Raw genomic sequence first — 17,797 nt, 5'->3', positions numbered from 1 at the left:
TGCCACCTTAACCCGATCGGTGGGAAAACATAGAGGGTAGAACTTGAAGTGTAGCATGCATTGCTCCACAAATGCACGACTTTGTCTAGGATCCCCATAATAACGTAGCGGATCCGCGGGAACGAGAGCAGATAGATCCATCTGGACGGGTGCGTAATTCGCCTGGAACTCAGCTAAAGGAAAAAAAAAAATATTTATTTATTTATTTTAATGCATGTATTCGCTGGAAAACTTCTCAGAGAGCGAAGGCCGTGGGGCTCAACGGGAACCATGGCCTGAGCATGCTGTTATGCACACGCCCGGGCTGAGCGGCGTGTGCGTGTGATTGTAGTGATTCCACTGGACCATGAACCGGAGAGTGCCTGGAGGGGCGTGACTAAGTATCTGGCCGATCCGACCAAGATGGCACGACGGCATACGACGCCAGTGCACCAGGGAGAAACCGGGCAGAGGGACCAGGTGCTACTCCAGGTCAAACTCCGGACACGGGGGTTGACCCACACAGGGATTACTGGATCAGGCTGGTTAGGCTGGCGCACAGACTGGAGGGTATAGGCAGGCACGACTGGTATGCAGGCAGGCGGGTAAAGGCAAGCGCAGCTAGAGTGCAGACAGGGAGGCACTAGCAGGTAGGAACACAGGCGGGATAGGACCCAGTACACACTGGGACTCAGGAACAATACAGGTAGAGGGGTACAGGCAAGCACAGCTAGAGTGCAGACAGGGAGGCACTAGCAGGTAGGAACACAGGCGGGATAGGACCCAGTACACACTGGGACTCAGGAACAGGCAGGTTAGGCTGGCACAGACTGGTGGATATAAGCAAACACGGCAGGTATGCAGATGGGTGGATACAGGCGAGTATGCAGGCAGGGAGGTACTGGCCGAAAGGACGGGCTGGAGCACAGAAAGGTTAAGACCCAGTACAGACTGGGTCACAGAACCGCAGATGCGGTAGACAACCACAGCAGAGAGGGAACGCCCGAAGCGGTGGGCAAGAACAGAGCAGGACGGGGCTGCAGGAGCAGCGAGCACAAGCAGGGCAGGACAGGACTGCCGGAGCAGCGGGCAGAAGCAGGGCAGGACAGGACTGCCGGAGCAGCGGGCAGAAGCAGGGCAGGACAGGACTGCCGGAGCAGCGGGCAGAAGCAGGGCAGGACAGGACTGCCGGAGCAGCGGGCAGAAGCAGGGCAGGATAGGACTGCCGGAGCAGCGGGCAGAAGCAGGGCAGGACAGGACTGCCGGAACAGCGGGCAGAAGCAGGGCAGGACAGGACTGCCGGAGCAGCGGGCAGAAGCAGGGCAGGACAGGACTGCCGGAGCAGTGGGCAGAAGCAGGGCAGGACAGGACTGCCGGAGCAGCGGGCAGAAGCAGGGCAGGACAGGACTGCCGGAGCAGCGGGCAGAAGCAGGGCAGGACAGGACTGCCGGAGCAGTGGGCAGAAGCAGGGCAGGACAGGACTGCCGGAGCAGTGGGCAGAAGCAGGGCAGGCTAGAACCGCCGGAGCGGTAAGCAAGGGAGTCAGAGCAGACTAGAACCGCCGGAGCGGTGAGCAAAGGAGTCAGAGCAGGCTAGAACCACCGGAGCGGTGAGCAAAGGAGTCAGAGCAGGCTAGGCTGAGTAGGGGGGACAGGGCTCTGTTCACATGGAACAGACAGGAAGGAAAAGGCAGAGCCAGACACCCACAGGGTACTAGCAGAGAAGTAGCGAGTGGACCACAAACTCACAAACGGGAGTACAGAGACAACAAACAGGAGTTAGGTACGAGTTCAGACTCTGCAGAAAAAGGAAGGGAACGGACATAGAGGCAAAACAGGTAAAGGATAGGAGAGAGTTCAGACTGGAACTGAGTGTACGGAGGAGACCGACACTGCAGCGGAATACAGGAGCGGGTCTGGGAATATGGCCCCCAGAGAGGCAGGACGAACAGGCAAGGTGCGTGTTCAGACAGGACAAACCAGATACAGGAGCAGGTCTAGGTAATCGGCCCATAGAAGGCAGGAGGAACAGGCTAGGAGCGTGTTCAGACAGGTCAGACAAGATACAGGAACGGGTCTAGGTAATCGGCCCCTAGAAGGCAGGAGGAACAGGCTAGGAGCGTGTTCAGACAGGCCTGGAAATACAGCCTCCAGGATAGGCAGACAAGAGAACACAGAACGGGACCTGGCACCTTCAGAGTGCAAGCACACACTGAATGAAACACTATGCTCAGGCAGGGATAGATGGGAGCAGCTGAGCTATATACCAGGTGACAGACAGCAATAGGCTGAGGACGCACAAGGGGTGTGACCCACAGCAGGTACAAAAAGCAGGAAGTGATCGGGCGCCGCCCTTAAGCAGCAGAAACAGACACAAACAGACAGCATGGAGGGAAGCCAGAGAGACATTCTGGACAGGAGATCAAGTGCGCGCTCTTGCACAGTGGGAGATGGACCACTATGCAAGGACGCCGCCAGGTATATTACATCTCCTATCAGAAACAATGTTGGTGGGAACGCCATGGTGCCTGACAATTTCCTTAACAAACGCCTTAGCGAGTGTCTTAGCGCAGGGTAGCTTAATGAATGGAACCAAATGAAACATCTTGCTAAAACGGTCCACGACCACCCAGATGTCAGTGAAACCCTCGGACACAGGAAGGTCAGTAATAAAATCCATTGCCAAATGCGTCCAAGGCGCACTAGGAACCTCCAGAGGTCAAAGCAACCCCGCAGCAGGGGTATGGGAAGCCTTTGACCTAGCACACACCGTACACTGACGCACCCACTTGATGACTTCCTTCTGGCACCCGGGCCACCAAAAACTGCGACTGATAAGTCTCTTAGTCCCAGAAATTCCTGGATGACCTGCCAACCGAGACTCATGATACCCCACAAACAAATCTCTCCTAGAGGTTCTAGGCACAAACAATCTCCCATGAGGAGTGTTAGATGGGGCATCCTCTTGGGCTTTCAGAATCCCTTCTTCCAAAACAGAGTCTAATGCTGCTACCACAACTCCTTCCTGTAAAATGCTCTCCTCCTCCTCGGTACCAACCATGGGGGAAAAGCTGTGAGATAAAGCATCGGCTTTAACATTCCTAGTACCAGGGATATAGGTAACAGAAAAATTAAACCGAGAAAAAAAAAGTGCCCACCTAGCTTGACGGGCATTCAAGCGTTTGGCAGCATCCAGATAGATCAAATTCTTATGATCTGTGAAAACCTGAACAGGAAATTTAGCACTTTCCAAGAAATTATGCCAATGTTCAAACGCAAGTTTAATAGCCAACAATTCCCGATTACCAACATCGTAATTAAGTTCGGTTTCTGAAAATTTTTTTGAAAAAAAATCACAGGGATGTACTCCATCCTTGTTCTCCTGAGACAAAACTGCACCGACCCCCACCGAAGAAGCATCAACCTCGACCAAAAAAGGCTTGGTCTCATCAGGCTGCATAAGGATAGGGGCAGAACTGAACCTCTCCTTGAGATACACAAAAGCTTCAATGGCCTCAGTAGTCCACTGGACCGTATTCGCACCTTTCCTGGTGAGATCAGTCAGTGGCTTAACAATTATAGAAAAATTCTTAATGAATTTCCTGTAATAATTGGCGAAACCCAAAAATCTCTGTATCGATTTCAAACCAATAGGCCTAGGCCATTCCTGCACAGCCTGAACTTTCACCGGGTCCATCTCAAAGCCCTCGCTGGAGATAATGTAGCCCAAAAAACTAATTCTCTGCACAGCGAACTCACATTTCTCCAGCTTAGCAAAAAGTGAATAATCACTCAATAACTGCAACACCTCACGTACGCTCTGCCAATGGGAATCCAGATCTGGTGAATAAATCAGAATGTCATCCAAATACACAACCACATTCTTGCCAATCAAAGGTCTCAGGATGTCATTAATAAGGTTCTGAAAAAACGCGGCTGCATTGGTAAGACCGAAGGGCATCACCAGATTCACAAAATGACCTACCGGAGTGTTAAAAGCAGTTTTCCATTCATCACCCTCCTTCATTCGTAACAAATTGTATGCCCCCCGGAGATCAATTTTATAGAACCACTTGGTCCCCACTAACTGGTTAAACAAGTCTGGAATTAACGGCAATGGGTAGGAATTGCGTACGATTATCTTATTAATTTCACGAAAGTCCAGACATGGACGTAAACCACCGTCTTTTTTTTTAACAAAGAAAAATCCAACGGCCACAGGCGACTTAGAAGGTCTAATGTGACCAGCAGCCAAGCTCGTCTGTATGTATTCCTCCAAGGCCTTTCTTTCAGGGATAGTCAGATTTAATAAGCGACTCTTGGGAAGAGTAGCTCCAGAAACAAACTCAATGGTGCAATCATAGTCCCTATGAGGAGGTAAAACTTGCGACTCCTCCTCTGAAAAAACCTTCCAAAAATCCTGAATAGGTAAAGGTAATTCCCCTTTTTCCACAGCCGCAATGCGACTATTACAACATTTATCATAGCACTTAGGACTCCAAGACTTAATCTCATTAGTAGACCAGTCCAGTAAAGGATTGTGCAGTTTTAACCAAGGCAAACCTGCACATGCGGATTTCAATTGGGGAACATTGCTGCCCTTCTACCATGCGTTTTTCATGCGTTTCCGCGGCGTTTACGCAACTGCAAAAACGCCGCGGAAACGCATGAAAAACGCATCATGTGAACTCAGCCTCAGGCTATGTGCCCACGTTGCAGAAATGAAGCAGAAAATTTCTGCTTCATTTCTGCAAGTCCTCTCCCGGAAAAACGCATGCGGAATTCCGCACGCGTTTATCGCGCGTTTTTCATGCGTTTATCTCGCGTTTTCCACATGCGGAATTACCTTGCGTTTTTAATGCATTGCACAAGGCAATTCCGCTTGCGGAAACGCAAAATTAATTGACATGCTGCGGATTTTTGAACGCAGCATAAAAGCTGCGGAAAAATCCGCAGCATGTGCATAGAACTTGCGGAATCCCCTTGGGGACCATGGGGTGCGGTTTACCATGCGTTTTACAAGCATTTCCGCTGCGGAAATTCCGCATCAAAAACGCTTGTAATCCGCAACGTGGGCACGCAGCCTAAAAGCAAAAGTATAAATACTAATTATTTATCAAAGCTGGACAAAATCTAGAAACCATATAATAAAACTGGCATAAAATATAGTGCTGAACAAGAGTTTAGGGAGAGATGTACAACTGGCACTGGCCTTTAAAAGGGATTGTGTAATCGCACAAAACTAGCAAAAATGTAAAGTGCCTGTAAAACAGGGAACGTGCAATTTACCTCTTAGTGAAAATCCTATTCTTTCTCAAGAACGGGAGGAATTTTAATTTCATGATTTTTTTTTTATCAAATAATTTTTATTGAAAAACTCCAAATACAAATTTTCCATCTTTCAAATAACATACATGACATAGTAATTCCATAGTATAAAACATGAACAAAGTATCTGAACTTCAATTCCCTAACCCACCCTAAACCCAAATCCCAACACTCTAGAGAGAACCATTTTCAGAGCAGTTCTAGAATAACGGACTACAGCATTCGTAGAAGGGGGAAGAAGATAAAAAAGTGACTAACAAAGGGATAGCAGCGTTTTAATTTTATCATTTACTGCTTGATGCGTGAGCCGGGAAGTGCACGCTTGAAAACTGTTGCAGGCTGCTGTAATCACAGGACACAAGCAAACAGCATGGCATTTCCTATCAGCAGGGAGGAAGTAAAGGGAACAGTAATGAAAGTCTCCTCCTACTCCGCTCCATAATGAAATGAACAGTGTGCATCCTACAAATGCGATGCATACAGCAAACAATTCATTTTCCATACACAGGTTTTGAGTTGACCACTGGATATACACATGTGTATAACTAATTACCAGAACTGGAAATCGAAAAAAACGACGAGCAAGTTTGGGGTGAATCCTGCCTTCATTACTGCACAGCCGCTCATAGAGGGATCGGTGCTAGGAACAGCAGGAGTGCAGGCGATGTTCACAGATTTACCTGCTGCGGGACTGAAGGAGTCTGATAGTGTTCGGCTCTAAGCTTTTTACCTTGTTTACGACAGGAATAATTGAAAGCTGTGCTTCAAAGGCGAGGAAGAAGTTGGTCACCGTCTGCGCTTGAATACCCTTAAGAGGGGAAAAAAATATATATACATATATACAAATACTGAAACATCTAAATGCATTAGAACATCAAACCTGGTGAAGCGGTAAATGACTTGTCCTCCAGGGATACAGGCTACTGTCATTCAGTAATTATTTCATAGGAATTTTACATTTTATGTGATCACCACGCTAGAATGTAAATGATGAAAACACAACACAACTCCTCACCATATGAAGATATTTTGTGTTTTAGGCTATGTGCCCACGATGCAGAAATGAAGCAGAAAATGTCTGCAGCATTTCTGCATCTCCCTGGCAGAAAAAAACGCATGCAGATTGTACATGCAGATTGTGCATGCGTTTTTCCTGCAGAATACATGCGGATCCACATGCGGATTCACATGCATTTCCGCATGCAGATTGACAAGCACTTTCCAGGCGATTAGCATCACTGTATAAATCCATGGAAACAGCATGGATGTATACAGTGTGAACCGCAAAAATTAAAACAAATAAAGCTATACTCACCCCCGAGGCCCCGGCGTGGCTGCAGCTCTGCTTCCTGGCTGGTTCCCGGCTGCCGGCATATCGCGAGACAGAGCGGTGAAGGGCCTGCGGTCACATGACTGTAACGTCACCGAAGGTCCTTCAGCGCTGCTGGCATTCAGAGAGAAGACGCCGGACAGGTGAATATAAACTTTATTTGTTATTTTATTCTTTTTTTTTACAGGTACAATGGTACCCAGGTCTGGATCAGAGTCTCCTTTCCTCCAGAACTGGGTACCATCCGCACATAGAGACGCATAGAAGCCGCTTGTAAAAATGTACAGTCGCGGTTTCTGTGCGTCTCAATGCAAGTCAATGGCGGGAATTCCGCTGCACTTCCGCAAAATTAAATGACATGCTGCGGATTTTTGTACGCAGCATAAACGCTGCGGAAAAATCCGCAGCATGTGCATAGAACATGCGGAATCCCCTTGGGGACCATGGGGGGCGGATTACCTAGCGTTTTACAAGCGTTTCCGCTGCGGAAATTCCGCAGCATAAACGCTTGAAAAATGCTACGTGGGCACACAGCCTTATAGAACAGCATTTCTGTGGAATAACACGACTGATTTACTGTGTATGCACCATAGCCTTCATTTGATGTCACTTACTGTCACCTGTCACCTTGCCCCAACTCTGCAATCCCCAATATCAGTCCATGACCTCAATGGGGTCACTATAAAATTCTAAAGAGGACTGGTCATGTCTCTATTAGAAAATAGATAAACTTAGGATAGAAACAATATGAGCATATACCCTGCTATAAGTAAGTAAAAAGCAATAGTGAATATATATAATATAGGGTACTTAGTAAACATGGTTTTTGATTTAAAAAAAGCCATCCCACCCACACCAAGGTGTACCCAGTCAGTTATGTGAAATATATAATAAAATACACTTTAGTACAATATTAGTGTTTTGTCCCTTTAAATCTGCTGCTACTTCTGTCACCATGGTAACTGCATTCATACTCGGCCAATAGGATTGCTCGGTTTGAATTTGGAAAAAAAAAAAAAAGTCCTATATCGTCAGTTTGTTCCTTCTCATCTGAGTGTGAAGACAGACACCTGCGATCAGCGAGAGATTATAGGTATAAGACGTGATATAATATAACGGACGGAGCCACATCCCATCACACGCACTCAGCGACCACAACTCACAGGAATCAGCACATTTACCAGACAATAAGTTATCATTCCCCAACACATGATACGCTGAGACACCAGTGGGGGGCGCCGCACTCGTTACATCTCCCATCTGGATGGATCCAGCGACGAGATCCTGATATTTCCCCCCAGCTCCGCTCCTCCATAGGGAATGGCCCAGATGCACGCAGAACGGACCGAAGTGTAATACTGCTAGAACTCTGCATGATATCACATCCTCCATATATACCACATAATAAAGGGGTGCTCCCACTGGGACAGGTCATCACCTATCCAGAGATCAGTGATAACTTGTTCCAACTAGACATCCCCTTTAATGGAAGAGATCACATCTCTAACAGTCAATACGCTATTCATTCCCAATCTTCCCTGGCCCCAGTAATGCCCCTGAGTATATCGCCAATATGAGCCAATCATCAAACCCTCTGCTGACTGTTCCCGATGTTTTATAGAGTTTGGAGACGTTGCTACAAGAGAAGATATCAGCGGACACCATGGGGGTGGAGTATTCTGCCAGCGATGGAGCAGGTAGTATCCACCAGTCTGTGATATCTGGCCTTCCTCCATATTCTGCTCTTACATGCGTTTCTTTAGCTTTACCCCTTCCCGACATAACCAATTTATGTTTTTTTTCTGTTTTTTCCTCCGCTTTTTCCAAGGGCTATAACTTTTTGATATCTGTCCACATAGTGTGAGGTCTTGTTATTTTGTAGGATGAGCTGTCCTTATAAATGACACCATTCATTTACCACATAGTACTAGAAAACGGGAAAAACATTCCAAGTGCAGTAAAAGTGCGAAAAAAAAAGCCTGACATTGTTTTTCTGGGAACGGTTTTAACGGCGCACATTGTGTGGTAAAAATGACCTGGTAATAGGATCCTACTCCTCAGTGTGATTACAGCAAGACCAAACTTCTCCAATAGTTTTGGCAAAAGAAAAGAACTTTTTTTTGATGCTGTCACCATTTTTTCTGAGACCCGAAACATTTTCAGTTTCCGGGTTGATGGAGCTGTGTGGGGGCTTATTTTTTGAAGGGCAAGAGGACTTTATTGATAACATTTTGGGACACATATGTCATGGTCATCGCTTCTTACAGGATTTTCTGCAGTATTGAGGCGAACGAAAAAATGCAATTTTGTCTTTTTGAATTTTTTTCTGTGTTCACTGATCGTTTTGTTTTTTTATATTTTGATTAGTGTTGAGCATTCCGATACTGTAATATCGGGTATCGGCCGATATTCGCGGTATCGGAATTCCGATACTTAATTCCGATACTTTTACAATATCGGATACCGGAATCGGAAGTTCCCATAATGCATGCGCTCTGTAGTGTCTGTGAAAGATGACAAGTTGGATGGCAGCGCGATCCAGCCTGTCATCAGAATGCCATCCCAGCGGGGGAGAATTCTCCTGATTGTTTAAAAGCCGGCGGGCGGTATAAAGCCGCCGGCTTTTAAACAGTCACACAGCCCCATACTGCTTCCCCGCAGCCTCCCACCCCGATCCTCCGCTCCCCTCGCCACCTCCCATCCCGATCGTAAGTTAGGACCGGGCGGGGAGTGCAGCTCCAAGGAGCGGGGAGCGAATGACCCGGGCGGGGAAGCCGGCAGTGAAAAGACTTCACCGCCGGCTTTCCCGTTCTGTGCTGCGCTTTCCCGCCGGTTATTTCAAATGAACAGCTGAGGTATCAGGTGATGCCGATCAGCTGTTCATTTGAAGTCGCCGCGTTGCCCTCAGAGGGTTCATGTGAGTTCATGCTTGACTGCATGAACTCACATGAACTTTCCCACGGCCGCACAGGTCAGCCTCACCTCCCAGACCCGTCATGATTAGTGTGTGTGCGGGGTGTGTGTGCGGGGTGTGTGCGCGATGTTTGTGCGGGTGTGCGCGGTGTCTGTGCGATGTGTTCGGGGTGTGTGTGCGGGGTGTGTGTGCGGGGTGTGTGTGCGATGTGTGCGGGTGTGTGCGGTGTGTGTGCGTGCAGGCAGACATAGGCCGATGTGACACTACTACTTCCATCGGCCTATGTCTGTCCCCCGTCCACTCCTGCCAGCAGGATCAGCTCGATGGGAGCAGTAGTTCCCATCAGACTGATCCTGCTATTTAAATTGCCCTACTGTGTCCCCAATAAATGTTAAATACATGTCATTGGTGGCCAGTGGTTACCTAAAAGAAATTAGTTCATACATTACCTGTCCCCGCCGATCGCCTCCTAAAATAAAGTAAAAAATAAAAAACTACACCTATACTCACCAAGACACCTAATTCCCCGAAGCCATCGATCTCCTGTAATAAAATATAAAATAATAAACCACAACCTTATCCTTACCCCTCCGTAGTAGTCCACGAGTGTCCCACGAAGATCTCCAGTTCAGAGCAGCCACATAGAATGTGACCGCTCTGAACCGCTGCCGCCGCTAGAATGACAGCATAAGCGGGTTCACCGGAGTTCAGGCAGCGCTGCTCCGGTTAGCTGCTTTACGGCCCTGCTGTATAGTGAGAAATTCCCACGGTACAGCAGTGCCGTAAAGGAGGTCTCCGGAGCTGCGCTGACTGAATGCACTCCGGTGACCTCAGTCAGTGGCTCCCGCTGCCGGGAGCGGACGTGTTCCCGGCAGCGTGAGCTTACAGCAGCCATGCACAGCTGTCACCATCTCCAGATGTGACAGCTGTGCATGGGAGATCAGCGCAGGAACGTGGACAGGTAACTATTATTTTTAGTGAACTAAGAATTAAATAAAATGGTGTGTTTAATTTAAAATAAATTATTTTTTTCTGGGTGTAGTGTGTGTTTTTTCTTTTTAACACTTTGTAGGTTAGTAATGGGGGTGTCTTATAGACGCCCATCATTACTAACCTGGGCTTCATGGCAGCTGGCGCTGACATGAACCCCACCACTATTACCCCCTGCCACCGCACCAGGGCAGCGTGGAAGAGCGAGGCTAAGTGCCAGAGTTGGCGCATCCTATGGATGCGCCATTTCTGGGGCGGCTGACGACTGGTGTTTCTAGCCTGGGAGGGGGCCAATATTCATGGCACCCTTCCTGGGCTATTAATATCAGCCCCCAGCTGTCTGCCTAGCCTTTGCTAGCTATTAAAATAGGGGGGACCCCACGTCATTTTTTTTGGGGGGGTCCCCCATTTTAATAGCTAGTAAAGGCTAGGTATTCAGCTGGGGGCTGATATTAGTAGCCTGGGAAGCTCCGTGGGTTTTACCCCCTTCCCAGGCTTCAAACATCTGCCCCAGCCATCTGCTTAACCTCCGCTAGAGACTAAAATTATGGGGGATCCCACGCCATTTTTTTTTTAAATAAATCCATTATTTTAACACTAAATGACATTTGAGGAGTTAATAAAGATGCAGTCCCTAAATTATTATTTATTTTTTAATTAATTTTTCCCAAAACTTTTGACGTGGGCTTCGCCATATTTTTGTATGCCAGCCAGGTACAGCATCCAGCTTCTATGAACGCGCCATTTTCCGGGGCGGCTGCGGACTGCAATTTTCAGCGGGGGGCAGAAAGCTTGGGCCTCCCTGCGCTGCAGATTCCATCCCCCAGCTGCCTAGTTGTACCTGGCTGGACACAAAAATAGGGAGAAGCTCCACGTTTTTTTTTTTTTAATTATTTCATGAAATTCATGGAATAATTAAGAAAAAAAGGGCTTCCCTATATTGTTGTGTCCAACCAGGTACAAATAGGCAGCTGGTGGTTGGGGGCAGCCCGTTCCTGCCTGCTGTAACTGGCTGGACACAAATATAGTGCAAAGCCCCACGTCAATTTTTTTTTAATTATTTCAGGAAATTCATGAAATAATTCAAAAAAAATTATGTGGGGCTTCGCCCTATATTTGTGTCCAGTCAGGTACAGCAGGCAGGAACGGGCTGCCCCCAACCACCAGCTGCCTATTTGTACCTAGCCGGACACAACAATATAGGGAAGCCCTTTTTTTCTTAATTATTCCATGAATTTCATGAAATAATTTAAAAAAAAAATACGTGGGGCTTCGCCCTATTTTTGTGTCCAGCCAGGTACAACAAGGCAGCTGGGGGCTGGAATCCGCAGCGCAGGGAGGCCCAAGCTTTCTGGGCCCCACCCGCTGCAAATTGCAGTCCGCAGCCGCCCCGGAAAATGGCGCGTTCATAGAAGCGCCATCTTCTGGCGCTGTACCCAACTCATCCAGGGCCCTGGTGCGGTGGCTCACTGGGTAATAAAGGGGTTAAGGCCAGCTTGGCATTATCAGCTGGCCCTAAGCCCGAAATTCATGGGGTCACGCCAATATTAGACATGACCACCATGAATTTCTAGTAAAGTATTTAAAAAAAACACAAACACCCAGAAAAAAGTCCTTTAATTGAAATAAAGACACAATTCTTTATTGTTCTAAATTAAACCATACTTACAGTCACGCCCATTCCAGCTGAAGCCAACGATCTCCTGCAATAAAAGTAAAATAATAAAGCAACCTCATCCTTACCTTTCCATGGTTCCCAGGACAGCTTCAGCTCTGCTACATCGAGATGACAGGCTGGACCGCAGCAGAACGCTGCCATCCATCCTGTCATCCCGCAGACACTGAGAAGCGCAGGCATGCTTGCGCTCCTCAGTGTCTCGCTGTGACGGCATCCAGATGAGCGGAGGTCATGTCCAATGAACTCAGCTCACCTCATGCACGTCACTGACAGCGTGGGAAAATTCTCCTGCACTCAGCGCTTCAGCGTGAGAATTTTCCCACGCTGTCAGTGACGTGCATGGGGTGCGCCGAGTTCATTGGACATGACCTCACCTCATGCACGTCACTGACAGCGTGGGAAAATTCTCACGCTGAAGCGCTGAGTGCAGGAGAATTCTCCCACGCTGTCAGTGACGTACATGAGGTGAGCCGAGTTCATTGTCGGCTCATCTGGATGCCGTCACAGCCAGACACTGAGGAGTGGAAGTATGCCTGCGCTTCTCAGTGTCTGCGGGATGACAGGCTGGATGGCAGCGTTCTGCTGCGGTCCAGCCTGTCATCTCGATGTAGCAGAGCTGGAGCCGTCGTGGGAGCCATGGAATGGTAAGGATGAGGTTGGTTTATTATTTTTCTTTTATTGCAGGAGATCGTTGGCTTCAGCTGGAATGGTCGTGATGGTAAGTATGGTTTAATTTAGAACAATAAAGAATTGTGTGTTTATTTCAATTAAAGGACTTTTTTCTGGGTGTTTGTGTTTTTTTTAAATACTTTACTAGAAATTCATGGTGGTCATGTCTAATATTGGCGTGACCCCATGAATTTCGGGCTTAGGGCCAGCTGATAATGCCAAGCTGGCCTTAACCCCTTTATTACCCAGTGACCCACCGCACCAGGGCCCTGGATGAGTTGGGTACAGCGCCAGAAGATGGCGCTTCTATGAACGCGCCATTTTCCGGGGCGGCTGCGGACTGCAATTTGCAGCGGGTGGGGCCCAGAAAGCTTGGGCCTCCCTGCGCTGCAGATTCCAGCCCCCAGCTGCCTAGTTGTACCTGGCTGGACACAAAAATAGGGCGAAGCTCCACGTTTTTTTTTTTAAATTCATGAAATTCATGGAATAATTAAGAAAAAAAGGGCTTCCCTATATTGTTGTGTCCGGCCAGGTACAAATAGGCAGCTGGTGGTTGGGGGCAGCCTGTTCCTGCCTGCTGTACCTGGCTGGACACAAATATAGGGCGAAGCCCCACATCAATTTTTTTTAATTATTTCATGAATTTCCTGAAATGATTTAAAAAAAATTGACGTGGGGCTTCGCACTATATTTGTGTCCAGCCAGGTACAGCAGGCAGGAACGGGCTGCCCCCAACCACCAGCTGCCTATTTGTACCTGGTTGGACACAACAATATAGGGAAGCCCTTTTTTTCTTAATTATTTCATGAATTTCATGAATTTAAAAAAAAAAACGTGGAGCTTCGCCCTATTTTTGTGTCCAGCCAGGTACAACTAGGCAGCTGGGGGATGGAATCTGCAGCGCAGGGAGGCCCAAGCTTTCTGCCCCCCCCCCGCTGAAAATTGCAGTCCGCAGCCACCCGGGAAAATGGCGCGTTCATAGAAGCTGGATGCTGTACCTGGCTGGCATACAAAAATATGGCGAAGCCCACGTCAAAAGTTTTGGGAAAAATTAATTAAAAAATAAATAATAATTTAAGGACTGCATCTTTATTAACTCCTCAAATGTCATTTAGTGTTAAAATAAAGGATTTATTTTAAAAAAAATTGACGTGGGGCTTCGCCCTATATTTGTGTCCAGCCAGGTACAGCAGGCAGGAACAGGCTGCCCCCAACCACCAGCTGCCTATTTGTACCTGGCCGGACACAACAATATAGGGAAGCCCTTTTTTTCTTAATTATTCCATGAATTTCATGAAATAATTAAAAAAAAATTGACGTGGGGCTTCGCACTATATTTGTGTCCAGCCAGGTACAGCAGGCAGGAATGGGCTGCCCCCAACCACCAGCTGCCTATTTGTACCTAGCCGGACACAACAATATAGGGAAGCCCTTTTTTTCTTAATTATTCCATGAATTTCATGAAATAATTAAAAAAAAAAAGACGTGGAGCTTCGCCCTATTTTTGTGCCCAGCCAGATACAACTAGGCAGCTGGGGGCTGGAATCCGCAGCGCAGGGAGGCCCAAGCTTTCTGGGCCACCCCCGCTGCAAATTGCAGTCCGCAGCCGCCCCAGAAAATGGCGCGTTCATAGAAGCGCCATCTTCTGGCGCTGTACCCAACTCATCCAGGGCCCTGGTGCGGTGGCTCACTGGGTAATAAAGGGGTTAAGGCCAGCTTGGCATTATCAGCTGGCCCTAAGCCCGAAATTCATGGGGTCACGCCAATATTAGACATGACCACCATGAATTTCTAGTAAAGTATTTTAAAAAACACAACACCCAGAATAAAGTCCTTTAATTGAAATAAACACACAATTCTTTATTGTTCTAAATTAAACCATACTTACCATCACGCCCATTCCAGCTGAAGCCAACGATCTCCTGCAATAAAAGTAAAATAATAAAGCAACATCATCCTTACCTTTCCATGGCTCCCACGACAGCTTCAGCTCTGCTACATCGAGATGACAGGCTGGACCGCAGCAGAACGCTGCCATCCATCCTGTCATCCCGCAGACACTGAGAAGCGCAGGCATACTTCCACTCCTCAGTGTCTGGCTGTGACGGCATCCAGATGAGCCGAGGTCATGTCCAATGAACTCAGCTCACCTCATGTACGTCACTGACAGCGTGGGAAAATTCTCCTGCACTCAGCACTTCAGCGTGAGAATTTTCCCACGCTGTCAGTGACGTGCATGAGGTGAGCTGAGTTCATTGGACATGAACTCGGCTCATCTGGATGACGTCACAGAGAGACACTGAGGAGCGCAAGCATGCCTGCGCTTCTCAGTGTCTGCGGGATGACAGGCTGGATGGCAGCGTTCTGCTGCGGTCCAGCCTGTCATCTCGATGTAGCAGAGCTGAAGCTGTCGTGGGAACCATGGAAAGGTAAGGATGAGGTTGCTTTATTATTTTACTTTTATTGCAGGAGATCGTTGGCTTCAGCTGGAATGGGCGTGATGGTAAGTATGGTTTAATTTAGAACAATAAAGGATTGTGTCTTTATTTCAATTAAAGGACTTTATTCTGGGTGTTTGTGTTTTTCTTTAACTTTGACTATGGGGTTAGTAATGGGGGTGTCTTATAGACGCCTCTCCATTACTAACCTGGGCTTGATGTCAGCTGGCATTATAAGCTGACATCAACCCCAACCCTATTACCCCCTGCCACCGCACCAGGGCAGCGTGGAAGAGCGAGGCTAAGTGCCAGAATTGGCGCATCCTATGGATGCGCCATTTCTGGGGCGGCTGACGGCTGGTGTTTCTAGCCTGGGAGGGGGCCAATATTCATGGCACCCTTCCTGGGCTATTAATATCAGCCCCCAGCTGTCTGCCGAGCCTGTGCTAGCTATTAAATTAGGGGGGACCCCACGTTATTTTTTTGGGGGGGTTCCCCCATTTTAATAGCTAGTAAAGGCTAGGTATTCAGCTGGGGGCTGATATTAGTAGCCTGGGAAGCTCCGTGGGTATTACCCCCTTCCCAGGCTTCAAACATTTGCCCCAGCTGTCTGCTTAACCTCCGCTAGAGCCTAAAATTAAGGGGAACCCCACGCCAATTTTTTTTTAAATAAATCCTTTATTTTAACACTAAATGACAAGTACAGTAATCAACACTATCACTGTACTTCATATATATGTGACTGACATGTTTCTATCTATCTAATCTATGTGTGATTCTCTATTCTTTCTATTCTAAATTGTCGGGTACAGATGCTGAATTGCCGGCCGGCTTTCTTAAAGAGACGGTGCATGAAAACACTATTATTTTTTTAAATAAATCCTTTACACTAAATGACAAGTACAGTAAGCAACACTATCACTGTACTTCGTATATATGTGGCTGACATGTTTCTATCTATCTAATCTATGTGTGAAGCTCTATTCTGTCTGTTATAAATTGTCGGGTACCGCTGCTGAATTGCCGGCCGGCTTTTTTAAAGAGACGGTGCACGAAAACACTAATATTTTTTTTAATAAATCCTTTACACTAAATGACAAGTACAGTAAGCAGCACTGTCACTGTACTTCATATATATGTGACTGACATGTTTCTATCTATCTAATCTATGTGTGATGCTCTATTCTTTCTGTTGTAAATTGTCGGGTACCGGTGAATGCCGCTGCTGAATTGCCGGCTTTTCATGTCATTCTACATTATTCTTAGTTGTTTTACTTCATGTAGAATTAACCTACAAGGAAAGAAAGGGTTTATTTTCATTCCGATATTTGTGTCCCATTGACTTGCATTGGTTTCCGGTATCGGAATCGGCAATATCCGATACTTTTTGGGTATCGGCCCGATCCAATCCGATCCGATATTTCCTGATATCGGAAGGTATCGCTCAACACTAATTTTGATAGATTGTATTTCTCTGAAAGAGACCATACCACAAAATGTGTATATTTTTATTATCTTTATTTTTAGTGGGAGGTGAGTTGAACGTGTGGGGTTTTAATAAATATATATATACTTTTTTTCACTGTATTTGTATACATCATCTGATTGCTTGTGCTATATACAGCGATACCACAGTAATGCTCCATATAGCAAAACCACGGTCTTCTTTACAGCCCAAATGAAGCTTTATGATGACAGGCACGGAGGCTTCAGCAGACCCCCGGATGTCATAGCAGTCCATCGGCGCCCTATGATCGCGTCACAGGAGCGCCGGTGGGCGTATGGAACGACGCGTCCCAATGCTGGCGCACTGTTAATGCTGCTGTTAGAGATTGACAGCAGCACTGAACAGGTTAACAGTGGTGGGCAGATCTTCGCTCCACTCGCAGCTGTTAGAGGCAGGTCCTGGTTGTTTGTCACAGCCATTATCTGCCATGTACGGGGCGAGCTGACCCTGCTCCATACACCCGCTACTGACTTATAGCATACATGTACGGCAGATGTTGGTAAGGAGTTAAAGCGGTTGTCCAGCTTTGGGGCCATTTTTTTTACTTTAATGCAAGTATTTGGGGCTAAAATCGATTTCTGTAATTGAGTTTCATTAAAAATGTTGCCTTCTGTAGCATCTGTGCTGCACTGTCTATTGCTGGCTGCAAAATTAGCTAACTGAGAATCTATCAGTATGCTCCTTAGTCTTAAGGGAGAGTTTGTAGATCTTTAATCTGTTTTTTTTTCCTGAGTGCCTATTAGCTGATCTATGCCCAAAGAAAACACAAAACTTGAATGTGCAGGGAAACAATAAGTCTGTAATAGTCGGTGTAAAACACTTAATGAAACCTAAATGTAAAAAATTACTTTTAGTAGTAAATACATGACATGAGAAAATATACACTGCTCAAAAAAATAAAGGGAACACTTAAACAACAGAATATAACTCCAAGTAAATCAAACTTCTGTGAAATCAAACTGTCC

This window comes from Phyllobates terribilis, unplaced genomic scaffold (assembly GCF_046119375.1).
Source record: "Phyllobates terribilis strain yellow unplaced genomic scaffold, ASM4611937v1 Scaffold_472__1_contigs__length_1415193, whole genome shotgun sequence".
Lineage (NCBI taxonomy): Eukaryota > Metazoa > Chordata > Amphibia > Anura > Dendrobatidae > Phyllobates > Phyllobates terribilis.
The sequence above is the reverse complement of the archived record's forward strand: the minus strand, read 5'-3'. Positions refer to the sequence as shown.